This window comes from Elgaria multicarinata, chromosome 5 (genome assembly GCF_023053635.1).
Source record: "Elgaria multicarinata webbii isolate HBS135686 ecotype San Diego chromosome 5, rElgMul1.1.pri, whole genome shotgun sequence".
Taxonomy (NCBI): Eukaryota; Metazoa; Chordata; class Lepidosauria; order Squamata; family Anguidae; genus Elgaria; species Elgaria multicarinata.
In genome coordinates this window covers 122,232,189-122,253,531 of record NC_086175.1, presented here as the reverse complement: position 1 = coordinate 122,253,531, position 21,343 = coordinate 122,232,189, and the positions used below count along the sequence as shown (strand labels likewise).

At 44.9% G+C, this 21,343-nt stretch overlaps 1 long non-coding RNA gene across 1 annotated transcript in view; it reads right to left on the bottom strand.

Moving 5' to 3' along the window:
- The window catches only part of LOC134399755 (uncharacterized), a 75,007-nt gene that overhangs the window by 8,028 nt on the left and 45,636 nt on the right, over positions 1-21,343 (bottom strand). Inside the window, exon 2 of the long non-coding RNA XR_010025509.1 lies at positions 6,529-6,648. This is a non-coding gene — a long non-coding RNA (uncharacterized LOC134399755). The remainder of the gene's footprint in view (positions 1-6,528; positions 6,649-21,343) is intronic.

Below are 21,343 nucleotides of genomic sequence, written 5' to 3'. Positions count from 1 at the left end.
CTTACCCCACTTAAGCCTTCAGTAAACAGGCATTGCAGGTTTCTGTTGCTAAAAAGCCTGCAAAACCTCTTTGACCTGAAGTAACAGAGGGACAAAATAAATGTGTGTATACAAGATGGGAAACAATGCTTTTCTCAAAATGACTGCCTGCTCCCAGACTCAGATACCTCCGAAAATCAAAGGGATGCCATTTCCCAAATAGGATTGGCTTTGTTGCTGCGAATGCAACTGCTGCTTTTTTCACTTCTTTTGACACAGTCTTTTTCCAGTCCCTCAAATGAAATCGTTTAATGATTTCCTCTCTCACGGGATGCTACAACCTTTGGAGCTGGCATGTCCCGATTGATAATCCCTTTTCAGTTAGACCTGGTTCAAATCCTAGCTTAGCCATGGGCTCACTTCATGTGCAGAACTGAGCTCATCCTTTTCAGCAGATATTATCACTAAATTAAATATTTTTAATTTAGTGATTTAATTTTAGTGATTTAATTATCACTAAATTAAAAGAATGATATTAGAAGCCACCTGCAACAAAATATTCCAGGGTGGAGTGCTCCTGTTCAGGGTTCTAGCAGCCGGCCATGGCCACTTACTATTACTCCATTCTATTTCACCCTCCAGTATTCCAGTTTACCACCCAATAGCCAATCAATACCCACTGAACATACTCAGGCCCCCTTTAGGTTGTTTGAGGTTGCCCCTCTCCTTTAGGATTTATTTTTCTTTCAAAAGTTGTGCTTTTGCAATCCTTGGATATAATCCAACTTACGTCCAACTTAGAGTAGATCCACTGAAATGAATGAGACTTAAGTCATGTTTAACTCAAGTCTTATTAATTTCAATGGGTCTACTCTAAGTAGGAGTTATGTTGGATTCCAGCAAGCATGCTGAGACCTCCCTCTTGTGCATGAGTCAAGCTGTTTTGGCTACATAAAGATCCACAGTCCAAGAATGAGTTCGCTATTAGTTTATAGGATGCTTTCCTTTCGTTGAACGCCCCCTGCCCCTTAGCTTTGGCCTGGGATGGTCACGAACAATGAATTCCAATTAACAGGCCACTTCAGTGCTCCAGTCATTTGCACCCATCTGCACGTTAGCAGGAGGCTGTGAAACCGATTTGCCTGGAAAGCATGTGAGGTGCATGTCAAGGGAACCGAAAAAGGGAAAGAGCTTTGGAGCCAACAACTGAATCACCAGAGGAAGTTTTGGCCAAGCAGAAGCAGCCTTTGGGTTTTCAGGCATGCCGACGTTGCTTTGGGGATGATGGTTCACTGGGCTTTTGAACCCTTGCAATTGTACATCCATAAACAGACAGAATGGTACAAAAACCAAGAGTCTCCAAATCCTCCCTCTCACCTCTACAGGATACTGACTCTGTAAAAGCAAAAGTGCAGAACTATATATGGGTGGGGGAGCCAGAGTCAACCTCACTAGGCTCCCTGCAGGCCAGATGATGTTAGAGGGTGTGGCCATACTCACTAATGTCCTCACCGCACCCATTTTAGCCTTTCCCCATGCCTCTCTCAGGACAAAGCAGCTTTGCACAGTGCCCAGTGTTCCCATGAGTTCCCATGCAAAGTGACTCTTCCCAAAGCCAGCTGAGTCTCTGTTGTTATCTCCAATGTCAGTTCTCCTCCCAACTGGAGGGAGAGCTCTGCGCAAGAGAATCCCTGCTGTTATCTCTGATCTTAGATCAGAAATAACATCAGGGACTTCCTCCATGGCCAAGCCCCACCTTCTAGAGCAGCCTTCCTCAACCTGGGGCGCTCCAGATGTGTTGGACTACAACTCCCAGAATGCCCCAGCCGGCTGGCTGGGGCATTCTGGGAGATGCAGTCCAACACATCTGGAGCGCCCCAGGTTGAGGAAGGCTGTCCTAGAGGAACCCTGGTTCCGTCAGCCACATTCCAGAGCCTGGTGAGCTACATTCGGTCCACAGGCCAAGGGTTCTGCATTCCTTCTGCAAAGCTTCCCCCTTCTTTACCCCTATAAAAGGAAGGGAAAGAGAGAGACTCACTTCAGTGTCAAATTGATAATTACAAAATCACTTTGCCTGCTGAAAGCACATACTACATGTCTAAAGCGGAACATTTATATACTTTCCTATCCTGAGTTTTGGCTTCAATAGCCAAACACTAATTGAGATATCGCAAACGTAAGAAGTGTCAGGCTGGATCAGACCGAGGGTCCATCTAGTCCAGCACTCTGTTCACACAGTGGCCAACCAGCTGTCGACCAGGGGCCCACAAAGCAGGACATGGTGCAACTGCATCCTTCCACCCATGTTCCCCAGCAACTGGTGCACACAGGCTTACTGCCTCTAATACTGGAGGTAGCACGTGACCATCAGAGCTAGTAGCCATTGATAGCCTTCTCCTCCAGGAATTTATCCAACCCCCTTTTAAAGCCATCCAAATTGGTGGCCATCACCACATCTTGCGGTAGTGAATTGTGTAACTTAACTATGCGCTGTGTGAAGAAATACTTCCTTTTATTTGTCCTGAATCTCCCGCTAATCAGCTTCAAGGGATGACTCCGGGTTCTAGTATATTGTCCCACCTCCAGGCTTTCCTCCCAATTCATTCGCTAAGAAGGCCGGCACACAAGCTGTAGCATCCTGGTATCCAATTCCGGTCCTGTCTTGCCCACCAACATAGTTTGTCAATACATATTTCTTCTATTGCCTCCACCAGATCAGATATGGACAGTGGGAACTGGGCTGCTTTTTGTGCATTGGCAGCAGCAAGATCCTGCAAATCTATCAAAGCTGTCCCTAGACTCCCTGCTATCTAACATGCTTCCAAAAGATGCTGCTGAAGAGGTAATTGTGACATCCGGCTGGCTTCTCTACTTTTGAAGCCAGAGGAATGATTAAACCCAACATCTGGGATTAGGTTCTGTATTGCTCATACCCAGAAACGGGGACTCTTCAGAGTTGATGTGCTCTGTGATTGGCCATGATGGAGATGCGCCGATGTAACATGAGAATTACCATATAAACAACTATCTGCAAATGATGGTCCACAGCAACCAAGAAACCCACCCCTCCTCCATGGAACTTTGGACAATATATATGTTTCCCTCTGCTCCCCCATTTTATCCTTAAATTAACCCGGTGAGGTTGATTAGACTGAAGATTGCCCAGCAAGCTTCATAAAAGAGTGGGAATATGAACCCAATCCTTCTGGATCCTAGTCCAACACTATAGCCCAGGCTTCCCCAGCATGGCGCCTCCAGGTATGTTGGACTTCTATCATTCCCTTGCTGGCTGGGAACGATGGGAGTTGCTGTCCAACACATCTGGGAGATGCCAAGGTGGAGGAGGATGCTCTAACCACTGTACCACTCTGGTTCTCAAAGTGGGGTGATTTGACTTTGGCATTATCTAGGACAGCACAGATCATCCTCCCCTTCCACTTTAAGAAGCAGGCTGCAATGAAACCAATTAGCTCTTTCAAGAGCAAGGCATAAACAAAAAAGAGAAGGGTAGGAAATATGCCTGATTCTCTACTGGAAAGCCTTCATTAGCGAACTAGAGACTCAGAATAGTAATTGTTTAGAGCCTCTTCAAAATAAATATCGCAGCCTGAACATAATTATGGCAAATTACGCTGCCCTGAGATCTTATTGATATAGGGCAGGATATAAATGTTTTAAATAAAAATAATAAATAAATAATAATTAAGGCCACAATCCTATGCTCACTTACCTGGGAGTAAGCCTCATGGAACAAATAGGACCTACTTTGAGTAGATGTGTAGAGGAAAGAGCTGTAAATTATGTGCACTAGCTAACAGCTGAGATACTGCAAATTATTGCACCATAAGACCGAAATGCTGACAGAATCTCACAGGCAATTACTACTGCCAAATTGGACTTTCTGATATCCGTACATAAAATCTCCAAAGCTTTATCATATTATTTGGCTTTCACAGTTGGGATTTTAGAGGCAAGGAGTTTGGAGGCAATTCCTTATTTAAGTTTAACTAAAGCCAGTGATCGCCAACTTGGGAACTTGTGCAGCAAGCGTAGCTAAAACTGTGAATTCTGAGCCAAATGTCCCTGGTTCAAATCTTGTCTCAACCATTAATTCACTCCATGGCTTTAGGCAAGCCACTAGTCAGGATAGTTATATAGACCCTACTTTTCAGGGTTGTTCTAAACATCACTAAGGCCCTTTCTACACCTAGGATTTTTCCAGGGATCATCCCTGTGCATCCAAATGTTGCACAGGGGATCCCGAGATCAGGGAGGGATGATCCCTCCATTTACCCGGGATAACTGAGAACTGAGTTATCCCGGTTTTACCTGCGGTCCCGGGACGATTCCGAGGACTGCAGGCAGTGTGGGCACCCATCCCGGCTTCTTCCCTCTTCCCCGCAAGTATCAGGGGTCATCAGAAGGAAGGAGACAGGACAGGGGGAGCCCAAAGCCATCAGGGGTAGGGTGGGGAGCAGGGTTAGGGCTTCTTTAAAATTTATTTTTTGCCGTAAGTTTCAATGGAGCACAAGTGCGCTCCAGGTCTTGCATCTTAAAAAACAAAATGTCCGCCTCCACTCGTGCGATGTCCTTCCTCCCATCCCGGATATTGCGCTAGCCATTTGAACACGGGGGACAATCCCGGAAGAAGGTAAGTCCGGGATCGCCCCCCACCCTACACCCATATGGTGGAGAAAAGGCCTAAGATAGTGGGTGTTGTTTCACCAGTGGATGGGAGAAAGCTGGCAGAACGTATCTCCCCTCGCCCCTGTGCCGCCCCTCCCCCCAAATCTGCTCTGGAGGATTGGGAGATAGGCAACAGGAGGAGGGAAATCCCATTGCATGATGGGGAAATCCCACTGCAGGAGCGGACGTCCATTTGCAGAACGCTGGCTCCATGCCAGTGTATGCGACGCAGTTCAAACATACAAAAAGCCGTTCAAACATACAAACGTCTAAAGGTTCTCCACTATTAAAATTAACTTGTCACAAGGTCATTAATATTGACCATTTTGTATCACACATCTAAAGCTGAAGGAAAAGCTGCATTGTCAGAAAAATAGATTCATTTTCAACCTAGACGTTTTTGCACTCCTGCTCAATGTACTCTTATTCTGGCATTTTGTATCTTTCTGAACTTTATATCCGAGCAACTTGCTGACTAATTAATTTTTACTTTATGATCTTAAGTTGATAGTTGCCTATATATTTGCTCAGAATAGTAAGTGAAAATATGTGAGATTCACTCTCATTATAGCTTAATTCATTCTAGTTAACGGTCTTATTTCCCTCTTGTTCTTAGTTAGATATTTTTCTGTGGACTCAGTGTTTCTAAATCAGTGACAAATAAAATTGGAATTTGCCCACTTGCATTTCAGCATCTCACAATCTCTTGGAAGTGATAAGAGAGAGAGAAAAAAGTCTGTGGAAGAGCTAGTTAGTCAAAAGAATCCTATTCTTGCTTATGATGCTGAAATGAAGGAAGATTAAAGGAAATATTCTGAAAAATAAATAGAATTTTGCGCAGTTTATACTAAAGCTACTGGAGACACTGGAATGAAAGGAAGGAAATTTAAATAGGTTCTAAGGTCAAGGGTCTTCTTTGCGAAAACATATTGTTTGGAAATGCTGACATGAAATGAAGTAAACTTTAGGTTGCATCCAGAGTTGCATAGAGTAGAACCTGGCAAACTGGATGATCCCGTAGGCAAAAGTTGAGGGAAAGGTGAATTTCCCCATTTCCCCTTCCCCCTGTCGCTCCTGCAATAGCCTATGTCCCTAGGGACGTAAGAAGATAAGAAGGGCCATGCTGGATCAGACCAAGACCACAGCTAGACCTAAGGTTTATCCTGGGATCATCCAGGGTTCGCCTCTGCCTGAGCACTGGATCCCCTGTGTGTCACCTAGATGAACAGGTTTGACCCCTGGACGATCCAGGGATAAACCTTAGGTCTAGCTATGGCCCAAGGCTCCATCTAGTCCAGCACTCTGTTCATGCAGAACAGAGAGTGTAAAGTAGTAGCGGAGGCTGCTGGGGAAAGGAGGAATTGATGAAAAGTCCCGTCCCCCCAGTCCACTCCCCCAACGAAAGGACCCCTTCCATTTGCGAATGACCAACTCTACATTCATCCCATTATTTTAAGCTGTAACCTGCATTTTCTTTATGGGTAATTCCCACACTTCCTGGTTAGTGCAAGTAACTCGTGGTTTGTTTAGCTACTGAGGTGTGAGAACGTATCTAAAAGAAGTGAAATGAAACAACATTTTCCAAGATTTTTGGCATGAAATTTCTATCGGGACCAATTTCAGAGCCCTGCAAGTGTGTGTGTGTGTGTGTGTGTGTATAAGATTTAGGTAAACACTAAAATTATTTGACAGGTTTTATAGGGATAGTAAGCTCCCTGGTCCTCAAGACCTAGCGAATAATTTCACAACCCCCACCCCAAGGAATGGAACGCCCTCCCCAAATTTGCCACTTGTGAATGCATTATCAAGAGCGTTTACGCTCTGGAACTATCAGTGTAGTTTATAGGGATGGAAGAAGCTTACCTCTAGTGGGACGTTCTTCTTTGCGTTATTAAGTTCTTACAAGCCAGAGAGGGCATTTGGTGCCCGAGGCTTAGTTTGTCCAAAAAGCTGGCTCAGACCAGAAGCGAATGCACGTCACTCCTGAAAGGAAACAAATGATCAGGCAAATAAAGAACTGACTGGCAGAGTCCCACTGAACATTTTTTAAGCAGACAGACCAGCTATTTGTATATTCACAGGTAAATCATTATACTATGCAGAAGAAAATCCAAAACAGAGTCTATATTGCATGTGAGAGAAATTCAAAATGGAGCTTGTATTGTACCTGAAGGAACTTAAAAATGGAGTTTGTTATGAAACTACTGATATTCGTCATTACCTTTAAAGCCCTACATGGTATGGGTCCAGGTTACCTGCGGGATCGCCTTCTCCCGTACAATCCGCCCCGCACACTCAGGTCCTCTGGGAAGAACTTACTTCAGTCAGCCAAAACTAGGCTGACAACTGTTACCCAGAGGACCTTCTCTTCTCACCCCCAGGCTGTGGAATGGCCTGCCGGAGGAGATTCATCAACTTAACTCTCTCTCCAAGTTTAAGACCACTATAAAGACTAGCCTCTTCCAGCAGGCCTACCCGGATGAATTTTAAACCAAGAATTTTAAGATGTCTTGATTGTTATGTTGATATTGTATTGGTTTTATATGCTCCTTTAATTAGTTTTATGTATTTGATTTATATTGTACCGTACTAATGTTCTTCCCCACCTCGATCCAAAGGGATCCAAATAAATAAATATATCATTATTATTATTATATTTATCGTTCTTATTTATCAAAAGGTTTGGTTAAGGAATAATTCGTTGAGACATCATATAAAAATATATATTGTAGAATCGGACATAGACCGGACAAAACCTGACAGGAACTGCTTATAGCAGGGGTGCGGTCAAATCTGGCCCTGGAGGTCAAAACTGGCCCTGGAAGTTAAATCTGATCCTCTAGAGCAGCGGTTCTCAACCTGTGGGTCGGGACCCCTTTGGGGGTCGAATGACCCTTTCACAGGGGTCGCCTAAGACCATCGGAAAACACATATTTCTGATGGTTTAGGAAACTGTATTGACTGAACTATGTCATGTATCATCTTTTGTATTATTAAAGCTATTGTTATGTATTATTTTCATTAGCAAACCATCCCATGACAATGGATCGTGTAGAGAAGAACGAAAATAATTTTATGGTTGGGGGTCACCACAACATGAGGAACTGTATTAAAGGGTCGCGGCATTAGGAAGGTTGAGAACCACTGCTCTAGAGTTTCCCAGAGGGCCGCCCCACCCTCTCCTGGCTCCACCCCCTTTCCTCCTGAACACCCATCATTTGGTAGTTTCCTGACTACTGTACAGTTTTCCCCATATTCTATAAGGTTGCAATGCATTCCTTAAGGCTTAGCTACTGGCAGTAGGAGTTTTAAGCCAAAATACGCTAAGCATTTTAGGCCCCACCTCCTCTTTTGCCTTTGACTCCACCCACCACTTGAAGTCATCCCTCAAGAGATTCTCTGAAACGGAATTCAGCTCTCATCTGTAATCTATTTGATACCCCTGACTTATGGGCATTCTTAACTTGTGCACTAAAAATCAGAGTTCATTTTTTCTTATTGCTGTTACATTTATATAGGGGGACTGTATAGAAAGGAGGACAGAGCTCCTGTATCTTTAACAGTTGTCTAGAAAAGGGAATGTCAGCAGGTGTCATTTGCATGCATGCAGCACTGGGTGAAATTCCCTCTTCATCACAACAGTTAAAGGTGCAGGAGCTATACTAGAGTGACCAGATTTAAAAGAGGGCAGGGCACCTGCAGCTTTAACTGTTATGATGAAGAGGAAATTTCACCAGGTTCTCCATATATACAAATGACACCTGCTGAAATTCCCTTTTCTAGTCAAATGTTAAAGATACAGGAGCACTGTCCTCCTTTCCATATGGTCACCCTAAATATGCCTTTTTTCCTCTTGCAAGGAACCCGTGTTGACTTACATGGTCCTCCTCTCCTCCTCCTCCATTGTATGCTCACAACCACCCTGTGAAGTAGGTTAGGATGAGAGTCAGTGACTGACCGAAGCTTCACTGCCGAGTGGGGACTAGAACCCGGATCTCCCAACTGCCGGTCCAACACTCTAACCACTACACCACACCGGCTCTCATACTTAAGAGATCATGGAACTTTCCCAGTCACTGTATTTGTAACATCCTTCTCCAGGTGCAGAGGTAATACTAAAAAATTCCTTAAGTGTGTGGTGGGCTTGTAGACTCCCTTATCTGGGTAGTGTTAATTATGGTGCAGAGGCAGTTTGCAAACCCCAGTTTAGTGCCGGTAAAGATGGAACACTGTACCACATAAGCAAAGGTCAGAGGAGAAAGCCTGGGCATTCACAACATCCTTCCTATTTCCTAACAATGGTTCAGGGGCTGTCAGTATTACATCTGCCATGGAGTACAGAGTTGATACCGAGGTATCACTCAGCTTGCTGTAAAGATTCATTTCTTTCCTCCAGCGTGTGCAGACAAATTTTCTAGCATATCACCGAAGTTTCCAGCAGCCCATTACATGCTATTGAAGTATTATGATCTCTTCTCCCCGGAACTGGTATTTTCAAGGGTAAAAAGCTTTTAGTTATATGCAAGGCAATTCTGGGAGTATTAGGAGAGCACATGAAATTACTATCCTTCAGACTGCAGATAGGTCTTTTTTTTCCCCCCTGCCAAATTACAGGCCTAAATCAAAATTGACCCGCCATTAGCAAAACATCGCTTTTACAGTAAGTGCAGCTTTGAGAGTTTCCGTGCTTTTCCGATTGCATTTGGAGAAATGAAAATCATCGCTGCATTCTGTCAGAATGACAGGAGGGAGAAAGAGCGGCTTCAACGAGGTTTTAATAATTCCGAGTGCCTCAAGGGACCGCTTTGCAGGTGACATTCCCTCTACAGCAGGGTACAAGGGCAGAGGAAGGAAACCATGCCCCAATCACCACGTCACCCGCACAATGCTACTTATTAGCATTTGGATTACAGTTTTGTAGTGTTCAAAGCCCTTTCACACACATCTTGTCTCCATTACCCACATTCCTATAAGGCAGGGGGGTTGCATCTCAGCCCTAGGGGCTCAATCAGGCCTGCTTGGGGGTTAAATCCACCCCTCCAAGGTTACTCGGATGCCCTTCCCCATGCCCCAACACACACCCCCGACTGCGCATGAATTAGTTGACACCCAGCGTTTGCGTAGACACATACGTAAGATTCACACATGATTGTAACCTCACCCCCATCATCTCCTGTATTGAGAATGCATCACATGTGAAATAGTTCTCATAACCCCAAGCAACCTGGTGTTTAAGACCAGCAACAAAAAGTGATAAAAACACAGCCAAGAACTTCTTTTCTGGAAAGCAGCCAAGGCCTACTCTACACACGCAGCACAATTGTTACATTTCTCTTGGTTGGGTTGCATTACAGCCATTAAAATGAACGTCCTTCCAGAATGAATCTTCCTATTTAATACCAGACCAGTATTTATCTACCACATCAAATCAAATCCTCTTGGAATTGTGCAATTAATAGCCTTCTTTATAACCAGAGCAGAAGAAACAAGCCCATCCTATAAAAAGAATGCAAGGAAAGGAAAGGAAAGAACAGATCTGATTTCCTATTGCAATGGAACGTTATACAGACATCTTTGTTAACAGCTTTGTAGGAACATCAGGTACAAAAATGGTGCCAGCTAGATCACAAGAAGATATCCATCCTGATAAAGTATTAACTTGGGTTGCTCTCTAGGCAGTTTGAGGTATTTTTCCCCTTTGGAAGAGAAATCCAGTCCACACTTTCAATGTGTGTATTGTTAACATACAGAAGAGAGAAGCAGAATTATGGCCACTGGTCATAGGAACCTGCCTAATTTTGATCCATCTGGCCCTGCATTGTTGACGCTGACCCTGTTCAGACGACACGCTAAGCCACGGTGGTTAAGTATTTTGAGGTAAACATTATGGCTTAGCACTTTGTGCAAACCACTCCTAATCATGGTAGCTACATAACCATGGTTTAAACACACTCACCAACCATTTGCTTCAAAAGGGGTAGCGGCCTAACCATGGCGTAGTGTGTTGTCTGAACAGGCCTACTGACTGATATCAGCTCTCCACAGTTTCAGGCAGTACATTTTCCTGCCCTATATGAAGATGCCTGGGATCCTAAAATCACAGAATAGTAGAGTTGGAAGGGGCCTATAAGGCCATTGAACCTGAGGACTTCTGAATGTAAAGTAGGAGCCCTGCCACGGAGCTATGGCCCTGCCCTCTGCTCCACACATCCAACAGAAGTGTGAACATGGCTTCTACATGCAACAACAGCCTTCCTCAGCCTGGTGCCCTCCAGATGTGATGCATAATAACCAACAAGCCATTGGAGTTGGAGTTACTGGAAGCTGTAGTCTAACACACATCTAGAGGGCAACAGGCTGGAGAAGGCTACAACCATTCACATATAGGATTGTCCACATTAATAGGATCCCTGTTCACACAACTTTGCTCTAAAAACCCCTTCTGTGCAATGACCATGGCCTAATCTATACAAAACAGGATATTGCACTATGAAAGTGGTATATAAAAGGCAGGAGCCAAACTAGCAGGATATAGCAGTATGAAAGCGGATGATGATGATGATTTGTATCCCGCCTTTTGCCCAATACTGGGCCTATATGGTATGTGTCAATGGGCCCCAACAGTTGTCAGTGAACTTCAATACCGCTATAAAGCAGTAGTGTGGCTCCTGCCTTTTATATACCGCTTTCATAGTGCAATATCCTGCTTGGTGTAGATTAGGCCTAAGTATAAGCACTGAAGGTGTGGAAAGGACTGCGCTCTTTCATAAATACGTGAATTCCAAGGAATAATTTAATAACTTATAGCAATGTACATATTAAGAGGGCTCATAGACCACCATTTATCACCTCTTGCAAATTAGGCGTTTCTTGAATGCATTTGGCAGACGAACAAAACTTGCCAGAAATCTGACAGTATTTGAAAAAGCACAGCATCAGTTATCAAGTGCCAAAGGATCCCTTGAGTAAAATATCTCTTTTCTTAACTCAAACAGTACCCAATTATCCACTCAATGAAATGCAGAGACTTAAAAGTCTCACAATATGGGCACCAAAATAAGTCTCGCAATAGGAATATGTATGGAATAGAGTTACTATCCCCAATTGCTGCAAGTACAAAAGGGAATTTCCACAAAGGGTGGGTTAGGTGGTATGTAACACTGGGCTCATCTACACCAAGCAGGATATCCCACTATGAAAGTGGTATGAAAGTGGTATATAAAAGGCAGAGAAGCCACACAACTGCTTTTATAGTGGTATTAAAGTGCATTGCAGGAACATCACTACTGCATTATTATATCACATTAGCACAGGGCATGCATAACCTTTTAGGCTCTGATGTCCACATCTGGGATATGTTCAGGGGTCACACATGTGCGTGTACACATATAAGCACACATACACACGGACATTAACCCATATACGAATTTAATTCTTACAAATTTGGACATTTTCCCACCAAAAGCAGTTCAATTCTATACTTGTCTACTCAGAAGTAAGCCCGAGTACAGCATCTTTTAGGCATAAAAAGCACAGTTCCATTCTATGAATGTCTACGCAGAAGTAAACCCCAGTGCAACAGCTTTCAGGCATGCAAACCGCCTGTGAACCGCCCAGAGAGTTGTGAACCGCCCAGAGAGCTTCGGCTATTGGGCGGTATAAAAATGTAATAAATAATAATAAAAAAATAAAAATAAATGCAAAGCACAGTTCAATTCTTAAAATTTAAAGGTATTTAAAAAGCAGTGTATTTAAAGTGCCATACCCCTGCTGTGCTGTTGGAATTCCTGGCAACAATGGCAAAATAATCAGCCATTTACCATTACTGAGCAGTAAAAAGGTCACATTTAGCTCAAAAACAAGTTAAACTTGACTTTAGGCACAATGCTATGGGGATGGTGGTAAGTCTCCAACCTTGGAGGCTTATGGTCATCCAATGCAGAGCAGGAGGAGTGGCGGAGGAGATCAGCGCCCTTGAGCTTCTCCCACTCTGAATGTCAGCTAGACGGGCTTTTTCACCCGTCTAGCTGAGGTGTCGAGGTCAGGGAGGGATGGTGGCTAGGGAGGCTGGAAGATTCCTCATAAGCTGGCCTCCCCAGTCTCCTCCCCTCGCCACTTATGGGACTGCCCCCCTTACATTCCTTCTGAGGAAGCCAGCGTGACTCTCCCCATGCCAGCTGCAAGAGGAAGTGGGTGGAGAGCTCAGACTCCTGGTCTCAAGGTCAGAGCGATGCCTCTGACCTCAGATCCAGGTATCCAAACTATTCTATGCCCCCCACCCAGATACTGTCTAGGGGCCATAGGATTTCTCCTTTACTGTTCCATGATGGTTTGCCACCAAATTTCAGCCGCAAATTGCCAATTCTTTTGTTGCTGCCACCCTGTGGAATTCCGCAAATGCTGGCAGTGGCAACAATAGAACCCACAAAGGGGAGATGGGGGGAAGATGGGGGACCCCACTGAAGTTGACCAGCCCATTCTACATTGAACTTTGCTGCCCATGTTCTCTTCCTGAATATCCTGCAGTCTCAATGGGTACAGGACCCTCTCCTCACTCCACACAATCACATGCAGGACATCAGTCTGAAATTCAAAATAGAGATTGTGAAGATTTATTGCTTTACAACAAACTATGCTTGCTCCTTGATTCAAAGAGTAATGTAGGGTGAGTCACAGTAACGGTGTGCACACTTTTCTACACAAATTTCACTTCTTCATGGAAGGGGGGGAAACATTAGGTGCAAAGTGGTCCCAAGGGACGTCTGAATGAGTAAGAACACTGTTTCCTTGGAGACTGAGTCTTTTTCTATTGGAAAGTCCTAAATGCAATGCTCAGAAATGGTTCCATCCTATGTGTGGGGGGGGGGGGGCTAACCATTTTGGTGAAATTTTGTGCCCAATTAAAATCCAAGCAATTCCTTGGTCAACAGGTAGCAGAAGTCACAGAAAAGTGGGCAGGCCATTAAAAAAGCGCACACACACACTTTTTTAAAAAATAAATAAATCCGTTTCTCTTATCTACACTGTGCAAAATCCATCCGCACACATGTTTGGCCATAAAGAGCCAATTTTAAAGGAAGCTGGCAAAATAAAGGAGAAAAACAATTTGCAGCTTTCTATTGATCCATGCCGACATTATTAAATCTAACTGCAATACCTTGCATGACACCTAGTATGCAAGGACACTTATTATAGGTATGCTCAGCGCTTTTCTCTTTAAATCTACAGCAGCTGTCAACGCTCCTTTCAAAACGGGATATGTATCTTAATGGCACATTTATTTGCTCAAGTTCAATCTGCAACTCAAAGGCAGCAAACAAAAACAACAACAACAACAAAAATAACCTACTGCACTTGACAAAATAAACTGAAACCACTTATGACTTATCAGTAAAGGGCACAGTGAAGGCAGACACAAACCAAGGGCATTACTAGACGAGGCTGTAGCGCGCGTTACCTTCCGCAGTCACGTCGAGGCTTCCAGATGACGTTCACGAGGATCCGCCGTTATCCTGCGGTGAAGTCTCTTTATCCCGACTTTAAAAAAGTGAGTTCTAGTGCGCCTTTTCCTGCCGTCCCGCGCTAATTCGGAGTACGTCTGGGAGGTTGTGAGGTCACTGCGGTCCGCACTGGTCAGGAAAAGGCGTGCTAAGGGGAGTGGCCAGCGGCTTCGGTCAAGCTGCCTCCGCCATTTGCGCGCAGTCCGCCAGCTGGGGCAGCGCGGCGGAGCGGCTTTTTTTAATTATTTCCACAGTGACAGTTTGCGCAGGAATGAAGGACCGGAAAAGTGGCTGGTGACTCATCGCGGTGGGCAGCTACAGTGGCCGCATAATGGCGGTGCTGTACGCTGCCTGTTAGTGTGGGTACCAGGCTGGTAGAGGGCAGAGCTGTTTGTGGGCTGCTGCCATGGCTATGGCCAGATGTGGGTTGGCTCCTTGGGATGGGGCAGAGGGCACAGAGGCGGTCATCGGCGGCGACACCTCAGAGGCATGATGGGAGATGTAGGCACAGAGTGCCCATGCAGATTGACCTCGGGTCATATGACACCCGCCACGACCCCCATCAGGAAGTGAGCGCATCAATGTTGACCCTCAACAGCACCAGCAGCACTTCAGCTGGCACTGCCACTGCCGCCGCCGCCGGCTCCGCCGCCGCCGCCGCCAGCATCGCTGACGGCTGCGCAAGTTTGCGGTCTTTCGGACTTGCGCAAACTGTGCAGCGAGTGAAAAAAAAAGCTGCGGCAATCAGGCCGGTGTGGCTGCGCAACCGTGCTCGCGGCGGCAGCAGCACAACCGGCGCAAACTTCTGCCACAAATCGAAGGCAGGTGTGGATCATGAGGCGTCACGGCTGAACGGGAAAAGCCGCTTTCACCGCTCCTCAACGACGGAACACCCGGTAGGTCTAGCAAAGCCCCAAGAATCACAAGTATTCATTTTTATGAGTCACAAATAGCAGGACTCTTAAAAAGGTAAATGAATAACATTGTAATTTGTACATATGTTCAGACTGTTGGTTACCTGCAAAAACGGATTCCTTCCCCCCACCCCATCCCATGATAACCCTTGAGAATGGCTGAATACAGATTATCAAACTGCAACGTGGGCTTGTTTAGATGATCATATCTCGGTTTGTTTGATCCTTTGCAGCAGGAGTAAACAAACCAGGACTCTTCAATTAACTACAGTTTCCCATTTGGTTTGAACTTGGAAACTATGTTTAACAGCTTTGGAACAAGCCAGGATATTAAGCCAGTTTCAAATGTAACGTAACATCTTTTAAACACCTCCTGAAAACATATCTTTTCACACAGGCTTTCCCTGGACTTTAACTTAGCTGTTTTTATATTGCCTTTTTCAACTTTTGAAGTTTTAAATTTATCTGATGCTGTACTTGTTGCATTTTATGGTTTTAACTGTGCAGTGCCCAGAGAACCTCGGCTAATGGGCAGTATAAAAATGTAATAAATAAAAATAAATAAACAAACAAACCATGGCTTCATGACTGGGCTTGTTACAAAGCCATTTGTTATAGTTATCTGGTTTGGACAAAACAGGAAACTGTAATTAATGGAAGAGTATGTTCTTAGGACTTCCGGGGTTGTTTGCTCACTTGTGTGAGGGGAGGAGTGAAGGAGCTGTGGGCGTGGCCAAAAGGCTGGTTCATATCTCCAGGAGTGGAGCTAGCAGGCATGCGCAGTGACACCATTTTATTAGCAGGGATGCTGATGTCATCAGCCACCCCCTCAGAGCATAGCTGCAATGCTCACAGTAATTGAGGAAGAAATGAATTTTCTCAGCAACAATATATTGTTCCCTATTGTAATGCAGAAGATGCTGATGCTGGAGAAGTGGAAGGCAAAAGGAAGAGGGGCCGACCAAGGGCAAGATGGATGGATGATATTCTGGAGGTGACAGACTTGACCTTGGGGGAGCTAGGAGTGGCGACGGCCGACAGAAAGCTCTGGCGTGGGCTGGTCCATGAAGCGACTGAACAATATGCGATATGGCTGCAAGAAAGGCAAATGCTATTTTGGGCTGCATTAATAGAAGTATAGCTTCCAAATCACGTGAGGTACTGGTTCCTCTCTATTCGGCCCTGGTTAGGCCTCATCTAGAGTATTGCGTCCAGTTCTGGGCTCCACAATTCAAGGACGCAGGCAAGCTGGAGCGTGTTCAGAAGAGGGCAACCAGGATGATCAGAGGTCTAGAAACAAAGCCCTATGAAGAGAGACTGAAAGAACTGGGCATGTTTAGCCTGGAGAAGAGAAGATTGAGGGGAGACATGATAGCAGTCTTCAAATACTTAAAAGGTTGTCACACAGAGGAGGGCCAAGATCTCTTCTCGATCCTCCCAGAGTACAGGACACGGAATAACGGGCTCAAGTTAAAGGAAGCCAGATTCCGGCTGGACATCAGGAAAAACTTCCTGACTGTTAGAGCAGTGCGACAATGGAATCAGCTACATAGGGAGGTTGTGGGCTCTCCCACACTAGAGGCATTCAAGAGGCAGCTGGACAACCATCTGTCAGGGATGCTTTAGGGTGGATTCCTGCATTGAGCAGGGGGTTGGACTCGATGGCCTTGTAGGCCCCTTCCAACTCTGCTATTCTATGATTCTATGATTCTATGAATAAACAACAACAAAATTGTAATGCAAAGTATTTTGGGGTGGAGTGGTCCTGAATGGGCAATCAAGACCCATCAGCTTTATGGAAGCCTGCTCCTAGCGGAAATTAAAATTGCTAGAACTGGTTTCTTGCGATGGCTGCCTGGATTTTTGGACTCTCCTTGGGGGCATGGCTATGGGCACTGTCATGATGAGCACCTGCACTTCACTACACCACTATATATCTCAGTTTATTAAGCTAGGGTGACCATATGAAAAGGAGGACAGGGCTCCTGTATCTTTAACAGTTGCACAGAAAAGGGAATTTCAGCGGGTGTCATTTGTATATATGGAGAACCTGGTGAATTTTTCTCTTCATCACAACAGTTAAAGGTGCAGGAGCTATATTAGAGTGACCAGATTTAAAAGAGGCCAGGGCACCTGCAGCTTTAACTGCTGTGATGAAGAGGGAATTTCACCAGGTTCCCATATAAGTGAGCCTCGTGTGGCGCAGAGTGGTAAGCGGCAGTTACTGCAGCCGAAACTCTCCCCATGGCCTGAGTTCAATCTCAGCGGAAGCTGGTTCTCAGGCAGCCGGTTCAGGTCAACTCAGCCTTCCATCCTTCTGAGGTTGGTAAAATGAGTACCCAGTTATCTGGGGGAAAGGTAACTGCGACTGGGGAAGGCAATGGTAAACTACCCCGCTACAAAGTCTGCCAAGAAAACGTCAGCGAAAGCAGGCGTCCCTCTAGGAGTCAGCAATGACTCAAGCGCTTTGCACGAGAAGTTCCTCTCCTTTCCTTTCCTTTCCCCATATATACAAATGACACCTACTGAAATTCCCTTTTCTTTTTTGTTGTTTATTCGTTCAGTTGTTTCCGACTCTTCGTGACTTCATGGACCAGCCCATGCCAGAGCTTTCTGTCGGCTGTCGCCACCCCCAGCTCCCCAAGGACAAGTCTGTCACCTCCAGAATATCATCCATCCATCTTGCCCTTGGTCGGCCCCTCTTCCTTTTGCCTTCCACTTTCCCTAGCATCAGCCTCTCCTCCAGGGTGTCCTGCCTTCTCATTATGTGGCCAAAGTACTTCAGTTTTGCCTTTAATACCATTCCCTCAAGTGAGCAGTCTGGCTTTATTTCCTGGAGTATGGACTGGTTTGATCTTCTTGCAGTCCAAGGCACTCTCAGAATTTTCCTCCAACACCACAGTTCAAAAGCATCTATCTTCCTTCGCTCAGCTTTCCTTATGGTCCAGCTCTCGCAGCCATAGGTTACTACGGGGAATACCATTGCTTTAACTATGCGGACCTTTGTTGTCAGTGTGGTGTCTCTGCTCTTAACTATTTTATCAAGATTTGTCATTGCTCTCCTCCCAAGAAGTAAATGTCTTCCGATTTCCTGGCTGCAGTCAGCGTCTGCAGTAATCTTTGCGCCCAGAAATACAAAGTCTGTCACTGCCTCCACGTTTTCTCCCTCTATTTGCCAGTTATCAATCAAGCTGGTTGCCATAATCTTGGTTTTTTTGAGGTTTAACTGCAACCCAGCTTCTATGCAACTGTTAAAGATACAGGAGCCCTGTCCTCCTTTTCATATGGTCACCCTAATTAAGCAGAGATATGATCATCCAAACATGACCTGTGAATATCCCACGTTGGTAAGACAGTCTTAGCTGTAACATCCTACAAGGTGGAGGGATTTTAAAATCATGCTTCTGCACCTGACCTGGGCTAGCTGGGAAGTGGTAGAAATTTCTCTTGCCACTTGCACCACTCAAAGTAAGTTGCCACTTGGTATTCTGTAATTGCCCAGAGTAAACAGCATTCTGTGGGGCAGGATGCATAGTCCAGTGACGGAGCATTTGCTTTGCATGGACAAAATCCCAGGCACAGTCCTGGGCAACTCCAGGTAAAAGGGTACCAGGTGATGGGGAAAAAACTCTTCCTGACACACTAGAGATCAGCTGTTCATCAGCTAGATGGACAAATATACTGACATGGTTTAAAAGCAACTCCTTACATGTGTACACATTCCTCATATCTCAGGTGGCTAAGAAGAGGTAGACGCTTTGCCCACTGGGGACTTCATAATCTGTACTTATGACCAGAGGACAAGATACTTGAAAGAGCCCGTCCCTTCCCTTGGTTATTTTTCCGGTCATTGCATCCTGTCGTGAGGAACTGCCGGAAACATTCCAGCACCTGACAAATTAAGGCAAGGTAACACATTTCTGTCTCCGGAAACATGTCCTATTCCGAACATGGATCTTACAAATATCTGTGATCTGAAAGGCGGAGCTAAATTATTGGATTTTTGCAATGTGTTATACACGGGGCTGCCTTTGAAAATGGTCCTGAAACTTCAGCTAATCCAAAACAAGGCGAATAGATTGTTAACGAGGAATTGTAGACATGATCACATCATACCAGTATTTAGCTATCTACATTGGCTGCCCAATCCATTTCTGGGCCCAATTTAAAGTGCTGGTTTTAACTGTTAAGCTAGATTTTGAATGGTTGTGTGTTTTTTTGTACAAAACCTCAACAATGTGTTTTGTCCCAGAAGCCACATACAGACGCAGAATGACACACATCTCCTTGCAATGAATGTTGCATACAGAGACAGCTGTGCCACAACATCACTTATATGTAGCCAAGGCAGAAATACACACAGTCAATGACCAGAACAACACACTTCATGGAAATGAGCATTTGAGAAGGAAACAGGCAAAACACCTGCATAGCTCACATATCAGCAACACTGTACAAATACTTTCATCCTATCCAACATAACATGTGTGCAACAAATTAATTAACCTCATTTTCCTTTAGTTTTGCAGAAACACAGCCGAGCAGAATGACTTCCAGTCCTTCCATTCTGATCTCAGTTGGTCATTAAAATTCTGGCACAGAAAAATCTCTTTCAGGCTCTCGACTTGGCAGGACTGTGCCCATAACAGAAACGGACTGCTAATTTTAAAATCACAGAACCAAACAGGATTTTAGGCCAAGAACCACCAAAAAACCTCTAGGATTGACCAAGTTCTCCCTCCTCCTCCCTGCAAACTCCCAATGCTATTCCACATAAATTCAGCCCAGCAAATGTAAATCATAGAATCATAGAATAGTAGAGTTGGAAGGGGCCTACAAGGCCATCTAGTCCAACCCCCTGCTCAATGCAGGAATCCACCCTAAAGCATCCCTGACAGATGGTTGTCCAGCTGCCTTTTGAATGCCTCTAGTGTGGGAGAGCCCACAACCTCCCTAGGTAACTGATTCCTTTGTCATACTGCTCTAACAGTCAGGAAGTTTTTCCTGATGTCCAACCGGAATCTGGCTTCCTGTAACTTGAGCCCATTATTCCATGTCCTGCACTCTGGGAGGATCGAGAAGAGATCCTGGCCCTCCTCTGTGTGACAACCTTTTAAGTATTTGAAGAGTGCTATCATGTCTCCCCTCAAACTTCTCCAGGCTAAACATGCCCAGTTGTTTCAGTCTCTCTTCATAGGGCTTTGTTTCCAGACCCCTGATCATCCTGGTTGCCCTCCTCTGAACATGCTGCAGCTTGTCTGCGTCCTTCTTGAAGTGTGGTGCCCACTGAACCACACAGCTGCTGCATTCTTTTTACAATGGTGATATTTGCTTTGAAATTATTATTATTACCGTATTTCTTTGATTGTAAGACGTCATCAATTGTAAGACGCACACTAATTTCACTACCACCAACAGAAAAAAAAAACCTAAGACACACCCGCGATTCTAAGACGCACCCCATTTTTAGAGATGTTTATATGGGGGGGAAAGTGTGTCTTAGAATCGAAGAAATAGGGTATTATTTGGCTGCTTAACCAGCGTCATCTTCCCCCACCCCCACCAAAATCACTCAATTCTTATGTCCAAATAAATCTACCTTTAGAGAGCATAGAAGTACAAGAAGTTCAAGCTGCCTCTTGCCTGTATGTTAATTTTTGGTGTGCCCCATTTGGAAAGGGGCACACTCAGCACACTGACTCCATGGCCTGGTTCGTACGTAACGACAAACCAGACTATGGGTTGTCGTTGAATTTTGGGTTGTTATGTGCAAACCCTGCACTATGGTTGAACTATGGGTGGTTAACCACGAACAAACCTGGAAAGAGGTTTCTTGGTGGGTTCTGAGGAGCTCAACTTGCAGCCTTCTCTAAGGGCAAGTAAATTCTGCTTTATCTACACTAGAGGTGACTGCACGATTCAGTTACAATAGGTTCAGAGGGATGCAGCAGGATTACCAAGCTCCAGCAAAAGGGGGAGAGCTAACATACCATTGGCAGTGTCTTCTGCAAATTATTTGGGGCTCACAGGAGCCTTTAATGGTTTTATTAAATCCATTAAACCTGCTTCTCATGGCTCCCTCGTTTCCTCCTGCCACATAGCTTGGAAATGACTGGTTTAAACCAACGTCCTTCTCTCAGACACTCGGTGACATAGATTGAGAGACAGAAATCCTGGGGTCATCGAGCGAAACTAAATGGTGGGAGATTCAAGATAAAAGGAAGTACTTCTTCACGCAGCACACTGTTAAACTGTGGAATTTGC